The 19,571-nt window shown below is 38.2% G+C and overlaps 1 pseudogene; it reads right to left on the reverse strand.

Annotated features, from left to right (window-relative positions):
- Window positions 1-17,774: 17,774 nt before the first annotated feature.
- On the reverse strand, window positions 17,775-19,371 carry LOC102475278 (high mobility group protein B3 pseudogene; annotated as a pseudogene).
- Window positions 19,372-19,571: the final 200 nt, after the last annotated feature.

Here is a 19,571-nt window from a genome sequence, read left to right on the forward strand (position 1 = left end):
TAAAGGATATAACATTTATGAAGAAAAAGGATCAAAAGAATAATCATTATTTTTAAAGATCTGTCTACACAGGGTTAGGCCAGGAATTTGCGAAGTCATAGAACAGACTACGTGGGTACCTATATCTCTGCTTCTCAGGATGGTATCAACACAGTTCTCACTCAGGAGATACAAAACTAGGATTCTCCAGCTGTTTTCTTCCTCTTACCTCATCTTAGAAATCCTTGATTTAACAAGTATTTGTTAACCAATTCCTCTGTGTCAAGTAGCAGCAATCAAAGAAGATGAAGAAATTAGATAGAAGCAGTCCCCGCTGTCATGTGGATTACATTTTAATATAGGAAAACGTATTCACACTGATTAATGTATTATAACCATGAAAGAAATATATATGGTACTTTGAAAAAATAATAGGAAGATCTACTTGAGATGGGAGCAAAAGCATAAGAAAAGGTTTAGAACATGACTTCATTTTTTGGAAACCAAAAATTAATGCTCTTGAATCCCTTTCTTCTTTCTTTCTTTCTCCCCTCCCTTCTTTCTTTTATTTCAAAGAGAAAACTTCCTGTGTGAAAGGAATCCTAGACGACAAGGTTTCACTTACTACTTCCAATCAGCAGAATCCAGAAATAATAAAATTAAAGTCCTAGTGAAATTGGGCTTAGCTCAGATATTCTCAGAAGTAGGGAATAAATATTCAGACCAGAAAGCTACTATAGATTTGGCTGTTATCAAGAAGATAGGGAAGCAGAAGAGCACAGTACATGTTTACTGATAGCCCCGACTAGATAAGCAGAAACCCTGTTTCTAAATTATTAATAATAGCAATCGTGGTAATGATAATAGACTCCGTGTGCTAGTTCCTGTTCCAGGCACATCCTGTGTGTAATGCCCTTTAATGCTGTAACAGTCTGTTTTATTCACATCAGCACTTAGACAACAGGCTTTGTCTAAAGAAGCATGAAAAAAACTCTGTACTGGCTCTGGAAGGTACAACTCTCAGATCCTAAATGAGAGGCAGATGTGAGAGATAGTGTCACAATCTCCCCAGGTGAGGACAAAGTTCAAGGTACAGCAGCCAGGCAAGATGTCCAAGAGCCATCTTAGCTTCAGCAGAGATATTCATCTATTTGCTTAATCTTCATTCAACAAAACATGTTTTGACCTCATTCATGTATTAATGAAGATGTATCAATAAGAATAATCACAGTTCACATTTACAGCACTATGAATTTACTATTGACAAGGAGTCTGGGACTCAAACAAGAAGACCTAGTTTATGGTCTAGTAATGTCTTCATGGACCCAAGGTTGGGAAAAAACAGCCCATATGCCAGGTATATACTAAACTTACATTTTCTGTATAGAAAAAGAGACCTTACAAGGGAGAATTACTTGCTCAAGGTCTCATGATGAGCTATTGGCAAGGTCACAACCCGTATCAATGGATCCTGAGCTACTGAAGTTTCTATGTGTTAAGCTACCTTACATCAGTGACCAGACTAGTTACTCCTTCAAAGGTCAAAGCTGAGTTTGATCCCCACTGATAACTCAAGAAAGACACATGGAAAATACTCTCACAATGGGATAAACACAACTACCCAAGAGAGTGTGGATGAATTAATGTCCACATTCTCCTCTTTTGAAAAGCAAGAAAGGTTACATTCACCCTGTAATAAGAACAATAGCATTTTCTTTCTTCTCCTCTGTGTGCAAGAATTCATAATTATTAAATCGAGGACAGGCTGCTTGTTTCTGTTTGTTTCATTTTTGCTATTGGGTGAAAGCACTCACCAGAGAGAGAGAGAGAAAGAGGGAAATCCCACCTGCGGGCAATGGCCATGCTGCAACTCTGTCTCCTCCACTCTCCTCTTGGGATTCTGGACATGCACACAGGCCACCTGGCATGATTTTCAAAACACTGGGTCTAGGACTCAAACTTGGAAATTGCTCATGTGAGATTCAGTACCTTAACCTCCATGCTACTTGCCAGCCCTGGTCTGTTTTGTAAGGATCCTCTCCTCCCTCACTCACAAACTTTCACCTTAAGCAACTCTTCTTACAAATGTCCACAGAAAAAAAGGAAGGCTACCTTTTATTATATTATTATTTCTATGAAGCATGGAGTTAATGCACGCTATACTTTCTATCAGTTATCAAGGCCATTTTATAAAAGCAAATGGATTCCCTCTAGAGTCTTGGGCTAGTTTCTCAAATACAAGCTAAAGTGTCAGCCAACAGAGAATAAAACAGAGAACACTCCACAGGCATCAGAAAAGTAGGGTTTTAGTCTTGGCCTGTGCGTGACCTTGAGCAAGAAAGTTGGCTCCTCTTTGATTACCTATCTATGAAAGATAAGCTCCAATGTCCCTTATTTTGATGCCTTTCCACATTTTAAAAACTAGGAATGTACATAAAGTGGACCAAGTTATACTAAAGCACAGCAACAAGTGTCATCTCTGTACTGGAGTCAGGGACAGTAGCATGAGATTATACAGTCAGTGAGTCCAAGGGGGTCTCCGTGTTCCAGTTAACAGCTAAACTGACAATGAAGAGAAATTCCAACGTCATTCCTATGAATCTTCATCCAATTAAGCTTATGATACTACATATCTTAAATCTAATATTTCCCAAGAAAATAGAATATATTTATGCTTCCATAACATTTTCAGAAAAGGTGCTTAACATCCACAAATTAAAAGTACAATTTGTGTCACTTTTAAAAGAGACAAAAATGTGAGTATTCTAAATGAAACATCATGTCAGAACTAGACTATATTATTTGGCAAGAAGATGAATGTTCCTGGTACTTGGCAAAGCTAATGTTTGCAATGCTGTGAGTTCAAGGAATAAAAATGACTGTATCCGTGGAATTTAAAATGTAAAAAAGAACCCTGTTGCATGCTTCATCTCATTCATGAGCATCTATCCTTTTAAATTATCATAGAGTAAAATTAACTTTTATGCAAATATAGGGGGTTTTTTTCTTCTTTTTTTTTTTACCCCCTAGCAGTGCGTGCATGTGTCAGAGAAAGACAGAGACGAGGAAGAGGGAAAAGTATCTCTCATGGGTAATAATAAAGCAGCAGTCCCTTTCTCTCCATCTCTCTCTCCTTTTGAGATTTTTGGGCAAACATGCACATCCAGCCAGCATGGCTCTCAAGCTGCTAGGTACAAGATCCAAACCACGGTTGGGCAGGTGGGATCCAGCTGTCTTAACCACCAGGCCACAGAGCTTGCTGGTTCTATGCATTTTAAAACATTGCATAGATGCATGTAACCACCACCACAATCCACATACAAAATTCTCCAACACTTCTTCAGGTTATCCTTTTATAATCACCTTCTTGCCTCACTCCTAACCCCTATCAACCGATGCGTTTTCTGTGGCTGTAATTGTTATTTTTTTTTCCTTTATGAGAATAATATACATGGTATCACATGGTGTATAACTTTTTGAAACTGTCTACTTTCACTCCTCTGTGGTATTCATTTGGGATGTTCCAATATCAATGTTTCGCACACTTTGTGTACGTGTGTGTGTGTGTGTCTGTGTGAGTAGTATGCTGACATATAGATGCACCAGTTCATTGATCTAGCCCCTGAAGAACATTTGTGTTGTTTACAGTTTGTGCTGATTATGAACACAGATGCTATAAACATTCCTGTATAGAGTTTTGTGTGAACGTGAGCTTTCATGTCTCTAGAGTAATACTTCAGAGTGGGTAATACAGTAAGAGTATGTGGCACTTTATAATAAATTGTCAAACTGTTTTCCTGAGTGGCTGTAGCATTCAAGCATTATTTGTGTAAATATGTATATATATTTATATATATATATATATATACTGAAGTTCTGCAGGTTTTCTCAACTGGTTCTAACCTGTCTCTGAGTCTCAACCTCACTCTCTTTCACATCTAACCCAACCAAGGGGATTTCATATTTAAGATTTCACCATGACCACTCTCACTTTTAGGTTATTATTTTTTCTGCCTAATGGCTAACCTGCCTTTAAAAATCTGCATTCTCATGTAATTTATGCTAAAACTCTTTAAGTCTTCTTCAGCTCAAACAGAATTTTTTTTTTCCATTGTCTGCTAGTCACATTTCTTCCACTCAATTCTGCCTGTCAAGAAGGCAGGAACAGGGAACCAGCAGTTAGCGTAATGGCTATGTCTCTGGACTCCCACGTAGTCGACCGCAGTTTGCGTCCCGGACCTGGTGGCTTAAAATTCACTCTGGGCGCATGTACATGCGTGCCCAAGATCCCGAGAGGAGAATGGAGAAGGGATTGCGGTGTGACCATCCCCCCTGGGGGGTGATTTCTCACTTTCTGTCTCTCTGTCTCTCTCTGTCTGTCTGGCGAGTGCACACGCCCTATAGCGAAAATCTCTCAAAAAAAAAAAAAAAAAAAAAAAAAGAAGGCAGGAACAGAGAACTGTTTGACTTTCTATTTTTATTCATCCATCTATTTCATTAGTTTATTCATAATCAGTAAACATTTACTAAGTATTTATTATGTTCCAGGCATTGCCTGGGTCCTAAGGATACCTCGTCTGGTATGAAATAAGCAATCAGGAAATGAAGAATCTAAACACCACGGCCAATGTCCCACATGACAATAAAACTTTGATCTATCAATCGCTCCTTCGATTTTCTCTTAATTAACTCACACCTCCCTCCAGGGACAACTGAGTGATTCTAAAATTCTTTTTGGATAAATGGAGTTTCATTAATCTTTATATCACATGAGCTGACACTTGGGTGTTCAATAAATATTTGTTGGAATGTACTGACATGGTTAGTGGGAACTGCATTTTACAGTCATAGGTTTTCCATCTGATACAAAACCAAGCTGTTTTTAAAAATATTTCATTGGACAATACACTTCTTGTTTTTTTATATTGGAAGATTTAGTCCAACCAAAATCACTTCTCCTTCTCATAGTCAAGGTTTTCTTAAACAAAAAGTAAAACATAATCCTCTCATTTCATATTTCATGTAGTAAGCATATTTCCTCAACAGCAGCTCATTTTCTTTGGCATCCAAGATTTGCTTAAATAATTGGCTATAGTCTGCAGCAGCAGTTTGAAATGTCTTTTGTGGTGCTTAGATAATAAGGCATTGTGGTAATTCGGTCACTTTGTTCAAATAGCTGGTTGGCTTAATAAATACCTATTAAACATGTACCATTTATTCATGAAACACTAGTGCCAGAACCACACTAGGTACTGGGACTGTAGAGTTGAATGACACATTGTCCTGAACATTCTGTAAGAAAGAGACACTGTAATCTAGTCCAGGAAGGATGGGGACAAATGGTTACTAAAGAATACATTCCAGGCAGATTTGAAGATTACCACCTATCTTTATATTTTTGCCTGTTCATTCTTCTGTTTCTAGTTCACCAAATTCAAATCCCTTTGGATTTCTTATACAGTTAAAATGAAAGATGTTGGATTTAACCCACATTCCCACATTTCTCAGATACTTTCTGAATCCAAATGTGATTGATATTCTTTAGAAGCACTCCTAAAATGAAGTTAATCTAAACAAAAATATATTAAAGTTGTATATTATTAAGTTTTTATATTTTGAATCATTTAACCAGCAATGTGAAATATTAGACATTCTCACTGTAGATTATGTTAGTTACACTTAATAAGTGTATTTGTAATAGGTCAAGATACATTACAACAACACAGTTACTATCTCTTTCCACACAGTGATTACAGTCTAAAGTGGAAAATGGACTTGAAAGCATGTGGTTAAACTAGGGGGCCAAACATGGAAAAAGACACTAGCGTATTTTGAAGGGAGGGAGTCAGAGAGGATTTCTTGAAGAAAAAGACATATAAGTAAGTCTTGAAGGATTATTGAGTGCTTATCAGACATACAAGGGACCAAAAGATTATAGAAGAAGAGCAATAAGTTAGAAATAGCATGACATATTGAGGAAACTGAACACTTCATTATGCCTTGAGGAGCTGGAGAATCAATCCCCAGTAGAATACATGGGATCTTGGAGCTGGCAGGTGGTATGATGGTTAAGAGCACACTGGACTCCCATGTGGTTGACACAGTTCAAGTCCCAAACCTGGTGCTTGCTTTCTCACTTTCTCTCTCCCCCCCCCCCGCTTCTCTGATTAAATTAAATAAATAAATAAATTTTAATAAAAATAATTCAAGAAAAAGAGAAAAGAATATATGGAATTTTTTTGTGTTTTCTCCCCACTGATGCATTTCAAGCGCCTTGAGGAGTGCTTGACCCTAGAACATGATACCTGTTAAATGAGAAGCAAAGATCTTGTTGTCAAGATAGAAGCAAATAATGGAGAATCTGGACTAGAACTAGAGAGCCTAAAGAAAATATATTTCTAAAATAGAATCGGTGGCTCTGGCCTTGGGGGATGGATTTTAGAAACATATTAAGTGCATTTATTTCCCCATCTCCTCGCGCATAACTTCCTATTCAGGTCTTACCCTTGTGTCTGACACATAGAATAAAACTTCATCTTTCAAAATAATTAAGTTTGTTTATTTCTTCCATGAGCTATACAGAGAAAGAGAGAGACACAGCACCCCCAACAAGATCTGGATACCACAATCTACCCACAACCTCAGCCAGCCCCGAATGATGGACACGAGCATGCCCAATATTCTCAGGGAGGTCTCCAAGCATAAACCCATAACTTCTCATGTGTGTCAACCTCACAGAATGTGGATTTTTACCACTGTGCATCTCCAGGCCCCAGAATTTTATTTATTGAAAGAAAAAATAGAGCTTTTCCTCCCAAAATGTGATAAGCACTTCTGCCCCACTCAGCCTCAGGGTAGAAACCAAGATAAGAGAAAAATGCCTTAAATTGGTTAATTCATTTGTTCTACAATCTTAACTTTTTCCCCCCTTCTGGAGAAATTTATAAAGAAGTAGAAGCAAATATTACTGGCCTAGGGTAAGCTAATTGGAGGGCTACATCCTATGATGGCCTGAATTTCTTAGAGGAAAGAGGGTTGGCATGCATCTTTGGTGCTATTAACTCCAGAATGTCTACCTCAGCATGGCTATGGAAGGTCTGGAGAGTGCTAGAGCTGTGTTGTATTGGGAATTTTATTAGCCAGATATTTTCCTAGCCAGCTGTTAAATATATCCATCCTTAAAATTCCAGCTACAAGGGGAGTATTCACACAACAAAAATCAGCAAATTCTACAAAGCAGGGTGTTTTGTCTTTCTTTTTGTTTTCTGAGAGCTAGTTTCTACAACTGAGTATAAAACTGACTAGAGGATGTATTGTCATGGAAAACATAGTATTTTCCCTTTGAGTCTATGCTTTTCTGGGTAACCTGTGAAGGGAAGTAATAGAAAATTCCCAGGACCAGCAGATGATATAATGGTTACATGGTGGACTCCCATGTAGCCAACTGTGGTTTGAGTCCTGGACCCGACAGCTTGAAACTCACGCCAGTGGTGTGTGTGTGTGCATGCTCCAAATCCCGAGAGGGTACTGGAGGAAAGGGGATTGCAGAATGCCCATCCCCTCTGGAGTGTGATTTCTTGCTTTCTGTCTCTCTCTCTGACAAACACACATGCCCTATAGCTAAAATCTCTAATAAAAGAAAAAAGAAAAAAATTCCCAGAGTCATCCTTTGGTTTCACTAGTTTATTTGGTTGACCAGTTGGACCGCCAGTAGTCTGCTGGCAATTGAATATCTATTTTCCTCTGAAAAGAAATGCCAGAGTCCTGCAATGTATTCCTTAAATACTCTGCATGTATGATTAAGTCATAATACACCGGGTATAATTACTGAGAAAAAGGTGTTCTAAGATCAATTGACCTATGTCCAATATTATAAAAATATTGTTACATCAACCCCATTTTTTAAAATTATGAGTGAGTTACGTTTTGTCTTATGAATCATGGGCCTGCACAACAGTAAGTTCTGAAGACTCTAAAGGGTGATTGTTAAAAATCTTCCCATCTCTCCTCACTCTGATAATTAAAAAGCTCTTCTAGCAATTGTTCACTTGCAGCAAGAGTCTATGACTCTTCACTGCCCCCAAATCTGCATCTGTCTCACATCTTAACCAACACCCAGCCCTCCTGGATGTTCTCATGTTTCTACCACTTTTCATGCTCAGCTACACTCCCTCAGAACTTCATGACCATTTCTCTCTGCATTTTTGAATCATTGCCAGATAAAGGAGAGAAAAGAGCAGCGAGGAGCAGATTGTGGCTTACCTGGAGGAATCCTCTCTGGGAAACTTGCCTTTGACTTTGAGAAAGTCACAGGTCTACACAAAGATTTCTTACATGACCTTATATATGACTGAGGATAAAGCCATAGTATGATGTCATTTGCTCTTAGACTTCGACCTGAATAGCTTTGCCATATCTCACTGCTGACACCCTGACCAATCTATCCAAACTTTTACCTTCTCCCTGTCCTCACCTGGCAGATGGAGATGAGGCCAAATACATCCCAGGCTTGGTAGTGCTTCCTAGACTGAAGGGTATATGCCAGTACTTGGCATAAGGAAGGGGCTTAATCAATGCTTTCTGCTTTATTTTATCATTTTTAATACAGTAAAAACCTTAGCTCAAGCAAGTATATGCCACTTATGGTGAGCTCTTTGGGTTATAGTACAGAATGCAATGTCATTTATAAAGCAATTATTGTAATGTCTGTGTGACAATGAAAGTCAATAATACCATTATGTAATCACTAATAAGAAAAAAATACTTACATAGATTTAACAATGTTTGCTAATCCCCAGAAGTTGTCCTAAGCACTTTGCATATACTAACTTATTTAATTACCAAAGTAACCCTACGAAATAGGAACTGTCATTATCACTTTCATTATACAGAATCAAGGAACTGAGGCAGAGAGTTTAACTTATCCAGTATCAACCATCCAGGAAGTAGCAGAATGGATTAAATCCAGACAGTTTGATAGCAGAGTCTATTCTCTAAGCCAATAATCTATCTCACCCTTTATACTAAAGAAAGCATTTTATGTGTATTGTCTCACAGACTTCACAATAACCCTGAGAAACAAGCTACTCCAAAAGGTTTTTGGCATTCTTCCTGTTTGGACTACAGTTTGATTTGGCTTACTACATTTATGCCCAAGCTCACAGCATCCAATTTTCAGACCTTGAAGTTGGAGACCAAACTTCCTGCTCGATTCACTTTCTGTAACTATAAACTCATAGTCATGCCAGGAGCTGTAGTCTCTGCTGGCATCTGTGCAGGTGAGAGCCTGGGGTTTAAACCAAGACTCATTGGGTTGTAAGTAAAAAATAATATACAAAGGAACTTAAGCAGAAAAGTAGTAAAAGTAGACCTTATCAAAAGATAGGGATATTCTCTGAACACCAACGAAATATGGTTAGATATTAAAACCTAAAAAAAGAAACTGGTAAAAAGACAAAAATCAAGGCCCAAATTTCTCAGTCCCCCCTCTCTCCACAACATCATGTTTCACTCCATGTTCTGTTTAAATATCTCCCTTATACTCTCCCTTCTACAAACTACTTTTCTTTTTTCTATGTGGCAAAAAGTGGCCATCCTGTATCTCTAAAGTTCACATTCTTCTCAATTGTGACCAGAATTCTAACATCTTTGAATCCCAAGTCTAAACACTTTTTGGGGTCATGTGTCCAGTCTTCACTCTATAAAAGATATGACAGGGCAGCACTGGAAGCACAGGTTCATATGGTGGCCAAAGCCCATACCCGTAAGAAGATGGCAATTGTTAGAAAAAGAGTTCATTGGCTAAACAGAGATCCCAGGAGGCAAAAAAAAAATGACTGTATATTTGATTCTTCCTGATCCTTTTATCTTCTTGCATAAGGATCTTGCCATTCTTCAACCCACCCTTCTTTCTGGAATTAAGTTTCCAATGATTATGTTATTTCCTGGGGTTTTTGCAAATAACTTTTTTTATCACACCAGTGATTAATCTTTCCCAACATAAAACTCTACTAGAACATAGCTCAGTATGATCATAGCTGAATACAGGCGAGTAACCCAAGGTGCTCTGTAATAGAGAGCCAGTATTCTCAAAACTGCAAACTATTTTCTTTTTTTATACATTTTTATTTATTTTCATTTCATTTTCTTCCATACATTCAATCACATTATTATTTGTCTTACACAATGGATATTTCAACAATTGAACATTTCTCCCTAGTACTGTTGATAAAACTATGAAATATCTACAACAGATAATACCACATCTCTTTGTGCCATTAATGCTTTGCCTCTTTGTCCCTCCCCAAAATGTCCTTCCTCAGACCCTCCTCTTTCACACACACTATATCTGGTATTTACATCTATATACTGCATTTCTATATCCTTTGGACAATCAGTTTCAGTCATAGAGTGCAGACACTCGGTATATATTAAGTGGGGACATACAATGCCTCTCCTTCATAGCGTGGCTTGCTTCACTCAGCAGTAAGTCTTCCATATTCATCCACTTCCTTTCAAAAGTCAGGGTTTTGTTTTTTTGGGTTTTTTTATGGATGAATAATATTCCATTGAGTATATATGCCACAGTTTTTCTAATCATTCATCAGTTCATGGGCATTTGGGTTGTTTCCATGACTTAGCAGTCATGAAAAGTACCACAATAAACATCGATGTGCAAGCACTTTTCCAATTAAGTTTTCTTCTGTCCTTTGGGTAGATACCAAGGAGTGGGATTGCTGGATCATATGGTAATTCTATTTGTAGACTTTTGAGGAATCTCCAAATTGTTCTCCACAGTGGTTGGACCTATTTAAATTCCCACCAGCAGTGTAAGAGTTCCCTTTTCACCACACCCGCGCCAGCACTTATCATTTTTGTTTTTTCAAACTATGTTCTTAAAGATGTTAAGATGAAAGAGTTTAAAATGCTCTCATATTTTAAAATTCAATGTTTTCAAACCTGTATTTACTTCTACATAGAATCTTTGTCACTCTTAGAAAAAAATAATGGAACTTTATAGATAGGAATCAGAACACTTTCTGCTCAGCAAACATTCTCTACTTAGAGGAATATTGCTGAAAACAGGAGATACTTGTTTCTACTCAAAGTTGGTGATTCTTTACAAGTCATTGAAAAAATTATTAGTTATATTAAAAAATGCACATTTAAGTACAATTCATTTTTCTTGGATACTATCAAATTTATTTTTAAAAGCTTGAAGAACAGATGGCTTGATAAATAGTCTAAATCTGAGAGTAAAACTTGGAGTTCTACTTTGCTTGACTCTGTGTGGGTGGATTGGTGGCCTAGGGTACTTACTAAGTTTAAATACTAGTAATCCTTTAGCTCTTCTCTTCCTTACTCTGAGATCTCTAATAAGTGGTTTCATCTCTCTGAGTTTCACTTTTCCTATTTTTAAAAAAAGCCATGCATACTATTCAGGACTGTTGTGTAAGCCTTTTAGCAGAGTCCCTACAATATATAGCAATCGTTCAACAAATATTCTCTTCTCTGTTAGCCAACCATTTCTCTTTCTGGCATGAAGCCCCTTCTATTTTATACTAGTCCATCCCATCTAAGGATTTAAGATGTCATTAACTTGAGATTTACCTGACTGTCTTACCAATTGACTTTGTAACCAAAAGTCTACCACATGCCAGGTAATATGGTAGAAAAGAAGGCACAGGTAAATTCTCCAGATTTTTTTTTCACTTTTTTCCCTTTATTTATGATGGATCATGGGTATTAACATGTGAAAGTAAGAGTGAAAGAGAGAGACTGATGAACAAATGTCAAGAATCAGTCACACTGAGATTCTCTTTCTCCATCCACTAGCTCATTGCATCTTGAGCATTCCCCTATGTACCCAGCATGTTTCAGGCTAATCAGGTTGGGTTGTCAAACCACAGTTACCACATGAGATCTGGCTTCCCTTGAGCAGCTTTTTACCTCTGTACCTTCCCAACCCTCTCCATGTCTTTTCTGGCTTACACTTATTTCTGGCAGAAATTGTTCTTATATTTGTATGTGACCAAACACAAGATAGCACATTGTAATAATAAAAGGATCTTAGACTATATGCGACCTCAGGTAGTCACACTGCCCATTCTTCTCTACTCACCAGAGACTACTAAGTCACCATTTCATAACCTTATGTCTGTGTGGCAGCCAGAACAGTATCATTGATATATATATTATCGGTGTATTAACGTATATTTATTTAACTATTAGTAAGCCTTCTCAATTTGTCATTAGTTCATAGGTTATTCCTATTTTCTTCTTTTAATTATTATTTCATGTCTTATTTATTATACTATTGGCTGATTATCTTCCTTTAGTTAATTACTAAGAGAGCAGCATATAATGATATTAGTTAGTGGTCTGCAAAATATATCACAGTTTTCCAGTTTATTGTTTAATTACTTTTATTCTTACCAAATAGTATTTTAACATTTTACATATTCAAAACTGTTCATAGTTAACTTTACAAATTTCTTTCTATTCATTTTTATCTTTAGAAAACTATGATATTAAGATGACTCTCATAGGTTGCTGTAAGGAAGCTTAGGACAGAAGAATTTATTAAATGAAATATAATTAAACTTATTTGGGGCAATAGGTAAGATTGTGTCCAAATGAGGTTCAGAAGCAGAGAATCTGTCCCAAAGTGTAAATTTGGATTTAACGATAAACAGGACCCTGAGTCTTTAAAATTCTGTATCTGAAGTCATGTAACATTCTTCTCTTTCCAATATGTTGCCCATGGCCTTTCAATGGAAGAACAGACCCAGATATGGAAAGGCAGGAACCCTTTCACAAGGACTAAAAAAAAATTGTAAAGATTTCATTTAAGAAGCAATAAATGCCAGGAGAAATAGATTCATGGCTGTGAGCTTCTGGCCGAAAACATTTGATTTTCCTTGTCTAAAGGATGGACCAGCTTTGATTTCATATCCCTTCTCACTAAACAGTGTGCCTAAGGTAATACTGCAGAAATGCAACCCATGAAAATAGATGTAGCCATAAGAAAATTTACCATGGAAAAGAAAGTATGTCAGTTGTTTTAAGCACCTGTTACATGACAAATGTCACACGTGCTTTATCTTAATTTCACAACAACCATTTGTGATGGAAATTCTTATTCCTGTTTCACAGATGAAGAAACTGAGGTTTAAAGAGATTATTGTACTCAATGTTAAACAGCTAATAACTTGTAGAGGCAGAATTGGAACCCCCTTGTCTCTGTTGAATATAGGCTTTCATTTATGGTAACATAGAGCTTCTTGTCACCAAAACACCAAAATGAACCAAATCTTTCTTAATTAAAATATACCTATGTTAATCTGGTGATGATTACCATCTCTCTGCTCTAAATTTCATGGCTTTCTTCCACTTGGAATATTTGAGCATATTTGCTGCCAGGACATCCATCTCTTAGATTGCTTTGGGAAGTCCCAGGGTTGGCTAAAATAGGTTGCAACCCTTTGAGCTGAGCTAAAAATAAGAGTCAGGCTCCTTGAGGGACTTGATCTCCTACAGTTATTTCATTAATGGAAAGCACTGTATTTGCCCTTCCCCTGACCTCCTTTGTGCAAAGGAAGAAAACATTTTGTTAGACCAAGACTCTTGAGTGTAAAAGAGAGCTAATGAAATCATACGGTCCAGCCCTCTGCATCAGGGCAATATGGCACATCCTTTTCAGAAATATGATTCCACCATTTGCTATGGAATGCAATGCACTTTCAGACATTTGGATTTATGTAAAAGAGACAAGAGAGAAACGTTAAGGGCTCTTAAACTGGTAAATGGCATGATTTTGTTTCAGATACATCAATAGGTGATAACATAGATGATGAAATTGAGCATCTAAACTTAGAAAAGTAAGAAGGCATTTGTAGTAACTCTGTGAATGATGAAGATCTAAACTGGTGCCTACTGGTGGTAGTAGAGATAAAGAGAGACATATTTTAAAAAGTAAACATACTTAACTTTTAGGAATAGAGATGAATAAACCAATAGCATAGTAACAAAAATAAGAAAAGCTAACATTGGGACCAGCAGTTAGGATAATGGTTATGTCGCTGGACTCCCACGTAGTCGACTGCGGTTCGCATCCCAGACCCAGTGGCTTAAAACTCAGGCTGGGCGCGTGTGCATGCATGCCCAAGATCCCGAGAGGAGAATGGAGGAGAAAGGATTGAGGCATGGCCATCCCCCCTGGGGGGTGATTTCTCACTTTCTGTCTTTCTGTCTCTCTCTGTCTGTCTGGCGAGCGCACGTGCCCTATGGCAAAAACCTCACAAAAAAAAAAGAAAGAAAAGAAAAGAAAAGCTAACATTCATTGAATGCCTACCACGTTCCAGACCATGTCTCAGTATTTTGAAGTGCAATAACAATTTATGTTGTTAACCAAACTAGGTAGGTTATATTATCTTGCTTATATTGCCTAACAAGAAACAGAATTGTGTAGGGATTAATTTAGCTTTCCAAAATCTTACAGCCAGCTGAAACAAAACAAAAAACAAACATATAGGATTTCTCTCCAGATATATTTAATTTCAGTATAAGGGGCTAAAAATGGAGGGTGAGAAGAATTAAGAACAGAAAAAAGAAAAGAAACAGCATCAAGAGAAAGTGTTGAATTCAGTTGACTGACTTTGGGCTTACTAGAATAGGTGTTATCAAGTGTGTGGGATATCTAACAGAGGCTGAAAAACCAACAACAAATGTGTTAGAGAAACATGAGAGAGAATGGCATGATCTGTGTAGAGAATACAGAGATGAGTGAAGGGTTAGGAGAGAATTCAAGGAAACCTTGGTTCAAGGGATAGGACATGAAGAAGACAATATTTATAAAAAGAAAGAAATAGGACCAGCAGTTGGCGTAATGGCTATGTCACTTGACTGCCATGTAGTTCACCACGGTTTGAGTGCTGGACCCAGTGGCTTAAACTCACGCCAGGTGCGTGTGCATGTGTGCCCAAGATCCCAAGAGGAGAATGGAGAAGAGATTGTGGTGTGGCCATTCCCCCCTGGGGGATGATTTCTCGCTTTCTGTCTCTCTGTCTTTCTGGCGAGCACACATGCCCTATAGCAAAAAACCTCTCCAAAAAAAAAAAAAAAAAAAGGATGAAGCATCCAGAGCATTTTAACAATAACCAATAAATTTTGAACACACACTATAAGCATTCTTCTAAATGCTTCACTTGAATAATATAATTTTTACTTACATGCTTAAGTAGTAAATACTATTATTATTATCTTGTCAAGTATGAGGAAATTGGAATATAAAGTAGTTATGTTACTTAGCTAATGGCTAAAGTCCACAGCTAAAGAGAGCAAAGTGAAGATTTGTTCCCAGACCCTTTAGCACCACAGCCCATACCCTTCTTTTTCCTAGAACAATTTTGATTGACATATCATCTATATTTTAAAAGTTCACAAATTGTAAATATACATCACAGTACATTCTTACAAAATGAGACATTTATGTAACCAACATTTGATCAAAAAACAGAACTTTGTCAGCAGCCCAGAATCCCCTTTCTCACCCATTTAAATACTATTCTCTCCTCCTTTCCAAATATAACAAATATATGACATCTAACATTGTGAGTCAGTTTTGACTATCTTTGAATTTCATATACTTGAATTGCAGTTTCGATCTTCTATGTCTAGCTTTTAATATTCAAAATTATTTTCTAAATTTTATCCATGTTGTAACTTGAGCTATGACACATATGTTCAACTGTTGAATAGGTAAATTTTATGAATTTATCAAACTGTAGTTGTCTACCCTACTGAGGATAGAGACATGTTGTTTCCATTCTGGAGCTAACACAAATACTTTATTAAAAACATAATTATCTCCATCTTTTGGTTCATATCTGCACACTCTTTTTTTTAGTTTTTGCTTTTGTTTTTGTTTTTAGTTTTTGCTATAGGGTGTGTGTGCTCACCAGAGAGACAAAATGAGAAACTACCCCCCAGGGGAGATAGTCACACCACAATCCCTTCTTCTCCATTCTCCTCTTGGGTTTGGGGGCATGTGCACCTATGCACCCAGCACCTATGTACACACATTTCTGTTGAGGGTAAGCAGGGGTAGAACTGCTAGGTCATCATATATGACATGCACATATACAGCTTGTCTAGATAGTGCTGAACAGGTTTTTCTTAATCTCACAAAAGTATGTACATACACTTGCAACTAATATATCTGATTAAGTACTTATATCATATATTTTTTTTTTTAAAAAAGTGAGCAAACAGTGCACTCTTCAAAAAGGGTAAGATAGGGTCAGCCAGGTGGCTTGGTGGTTAAGGCAGCTGAATCCTACATGACCAACTATGTAGTTGGAGTCCCAGACCCAGCAGCTTGGAAACAAACCAGACACATATGAGTGGATGCCCAAAATCCCAAGAGGATCATGGAGAAGGGATTGTGTAGTGGTCATCTCCTCTGGGGAATGTTTTATCACTTTCTCTCTCTCTATTCTATTAAACACACATGCCCTATAGCAAACTATATATATATATATATGAGGTTTTTGCTATAGGGCACATGCGCTCGCCAGAAAGACAGAGAGAGACAAAGAGACAGAAAGCAAGAAATCACCCCCTGGGGGGGGTGGCTGCACTGCAATCCCTTCTCCTCCATTCTCCTATTGGGATCTTGGGCACGCACGCACACATGCCCAGCGTGAATTTAAGCCACTGGGTCCAGGACTTGAAAAGCAGTCGGCTACGCGGGAGTTCAGCTACACAGCCATTATGCTAACTGCTGGTCCCAATATACACATATTTTTGGGTTTTTTTGAGAGATTTTCACTGTAGGGCGCGTGTGCTCGCCAGACAGACAGAGAGAGACATAGAGACAGAGAGCGAGAAATCACCCCCCAGGGGGGATGGTCACGCCGCAATCCCTTCTCCTCCATTCTCCTATTGGGATCTTGGGCACGCACGCACACGCGCCCGGCGTGAGTTTTAAGCCACCGGGTCCGGGATACGAACCGCGGTCAACTACATGGGCGTCCAGCGACATAGCCATTACGCTAACTGCTGGTTCCCCAATATACACATATTTTTAAAGCTGGTAAGATATATTAATATATATGTCACCAAGGATGACATACAGATGGACAGTAAGTACATGCCAGATGCTTAAGATGTTTAAGATCATTAGTCAATAAGAAATGCAAATTAAAACCACAATAAAATACTTTATATCTACTAGAATTGTTACAACCAAAAAGCTGAGAGTACCAAATTGTATTGGCCCCTCCAAAGGGTGCCCTCCCCGCAACCTCTGCCAAGCAAGGAGCACAGAGAGTTTGGTACAGTTTTTCTGTTCTCTTTACAGTCAAGAGATACATACAGTTGATAACTCAGGATTTCTAGCAAATAACCATATAGTTAATACCACCTTACAAGTTAAAAAATGTCGGGAACATCTTTAAATGCTTTGTCACACCAACAGCAAAGTACATAGAGTGAGGAGAACACGAGAGTGCCTTTGATTTTAAAATTGTTTGGAAATAAGTATAACTTTGTTACAGTTTCAGGGTGCTCTGGACACCCATGGCCATTTCAGGTTAACTACTGACAATTTCTAGAGCATGTTGAGAGATGACAACATGATCACGACCAAGTTCTGCAATTAAAGCTAATGAGGGCAACAGACACACCTTCTATAAGAGAGGTGTGATTATAACATTCCCCAACGCTAGGGTATTCCCAAGGAGACAGATGAGCAGTTTTGTTTTTTGTTTTTTGTTTTTTAATTAATCCTCCTCCTACTCCCCCCCCCCGTTTTTGTCCTCCCCCTCTTCCTCCTCATCTTCTTCATCTTCCTCTTCCATCTTTTTCTGGGCAACTTTGGCAAGACACTTTGCACCATCAAACTTGCCTTTAGACAGAGTCGGCAACATCCTTCTCGTACTTCTTCAGTTCTGCAGCCTTGGTGATGCAAGGCTGCTTCTCGCTGCCACCTAAGTTCTTCCACGTCTCTCTCAGCTTCTTTGCCATGTCTCCAATAGAGATGCCAGAGTTGGTGGATTTGATCTTAGGGAGAAATTCTGAACAGAACAGGAAGAATCCGGATGGCAGCCTTTTGGGGGAATTAGGGTCCTTTTTCTTCTTGCCTCCCTTAGCCAGCTCATAATCCTTCATTTTCTGACCATAGCATATTTTATCTGCCTTTCCATCTCATTAAATTTTTCCTTTTGTTATTATTTTTAAAATTATTATTCATATATTAAATCACTATACATCATTTAGATTGTGAAGAGACTTTACCCAGCATGATATACACCTCAGTCCAGCCCAGTTGAGACTGTTATACACATCCTCGTCAACAGATAAAAAACCGTATCTGTGTCCCACAAGTGTCTTAGCTCTCCATTTCCCCCCCACATTTCCTTTCCTATGCTCTTCCCCTCCCACACTCTCTTTCCACTTTGTCTCCAGTGTCCATTACAATTTTTAATGCTTTTCTGTTCTCCAGTCTTCCAGTCTCTACCATAGAGTGTGGACAGTCAACATATGCAAAACCATAAATGTAATACATCACATTAGCAGAACGAAAGGTAAAAACCATATAATCATTTCAATCGATGCGGAAAAAGCATTTGACAAAATACAGCATGCCTTATGATCAAGACTCTCAGTAAAATTGGCATTGAAGGACCGTTTCTCAGAATAATAAAAGCCATTTATGGAAAACCTACAGCTAACATTATAACACAGGTAAAAGACAAAGCTGTCCACTTTCTTCATCTCATTAAATTTTTTTGAGAGGTTTTTGCTATAAGGCATGTGCAGCCTCCAGAGAGCCAGAGACAGAGAGAGACAGAAAGTGACAAATCACCCCCCAGGGGGTATGGTGACACCGCAATCCCTTCTCCATTCTCCTCTCAGGATCTTGGGCACACACGCACATGCGCCCAGCATGAGTTTAAGCCACCAGGTCTGGGACTCGAACCGTGATTGACTACATGGGAGTCCAGTGATATTGCCATTACATCAACTGCTGGTCCCTCCATCTCATTAAATTTTGACTTCTCTTTCCCAGACATTGTCTTCCACCACTCAGAGCACTTTTTTTTTAATTGAACTTTATTATTTATTTAGTTATTTAAATTTGACCAGAGAAGGACAGAGTGTGTGTGAGAGAGAGAGAGAGAAAGTGAGAGAGAAAATGAGAAAGCAAGCCACCAGGCCCTGGGCTTGAACTGTGGTCAGCCATGTGGGAATCCAACACCCTTAATCACCATGTCAACGTCTTAGAAAATTCTACAAAATTGACAGGGAACTCTGGGTTTTTCTTCTTATGTTCTTCTCTGAATAAGCAGACAGCTTGTCCTTTGGTTTCTTGGGGTTACCTTTAGTCATCCTAACTATTGTTCTACAGTTTGGGCAGTGTAGGGCAGGATGCACAGCTCAGCACTCTCTGGCTTTGTGCTAGCTGCCTCCATGAGAGTCCTAGACTTGTTTTTTGTTTTTTGTTTTTTCTACAAGTGAGGGAAAACAAGTCTAACAAAAAGTTCACAACACTAGGTGTAAAGCAGAAAACCACAGCTCTCATTAAGATT

This window comes from Tupaia chinensis, unplaced genomic scaffold (genome assembly GCF_000334495.1).
Source record: "Tupaia chinensis unplaced genomic scaffold, TupChi_1.0 Scaffold000513_1, whole genome shotgun sequence".
Lineage (NCBI taxonomy): Eukaryota > Metazoa > Chordata > Mammalia > Scandentia > Tupaiidae > Tupaia > Tupaia belangeri.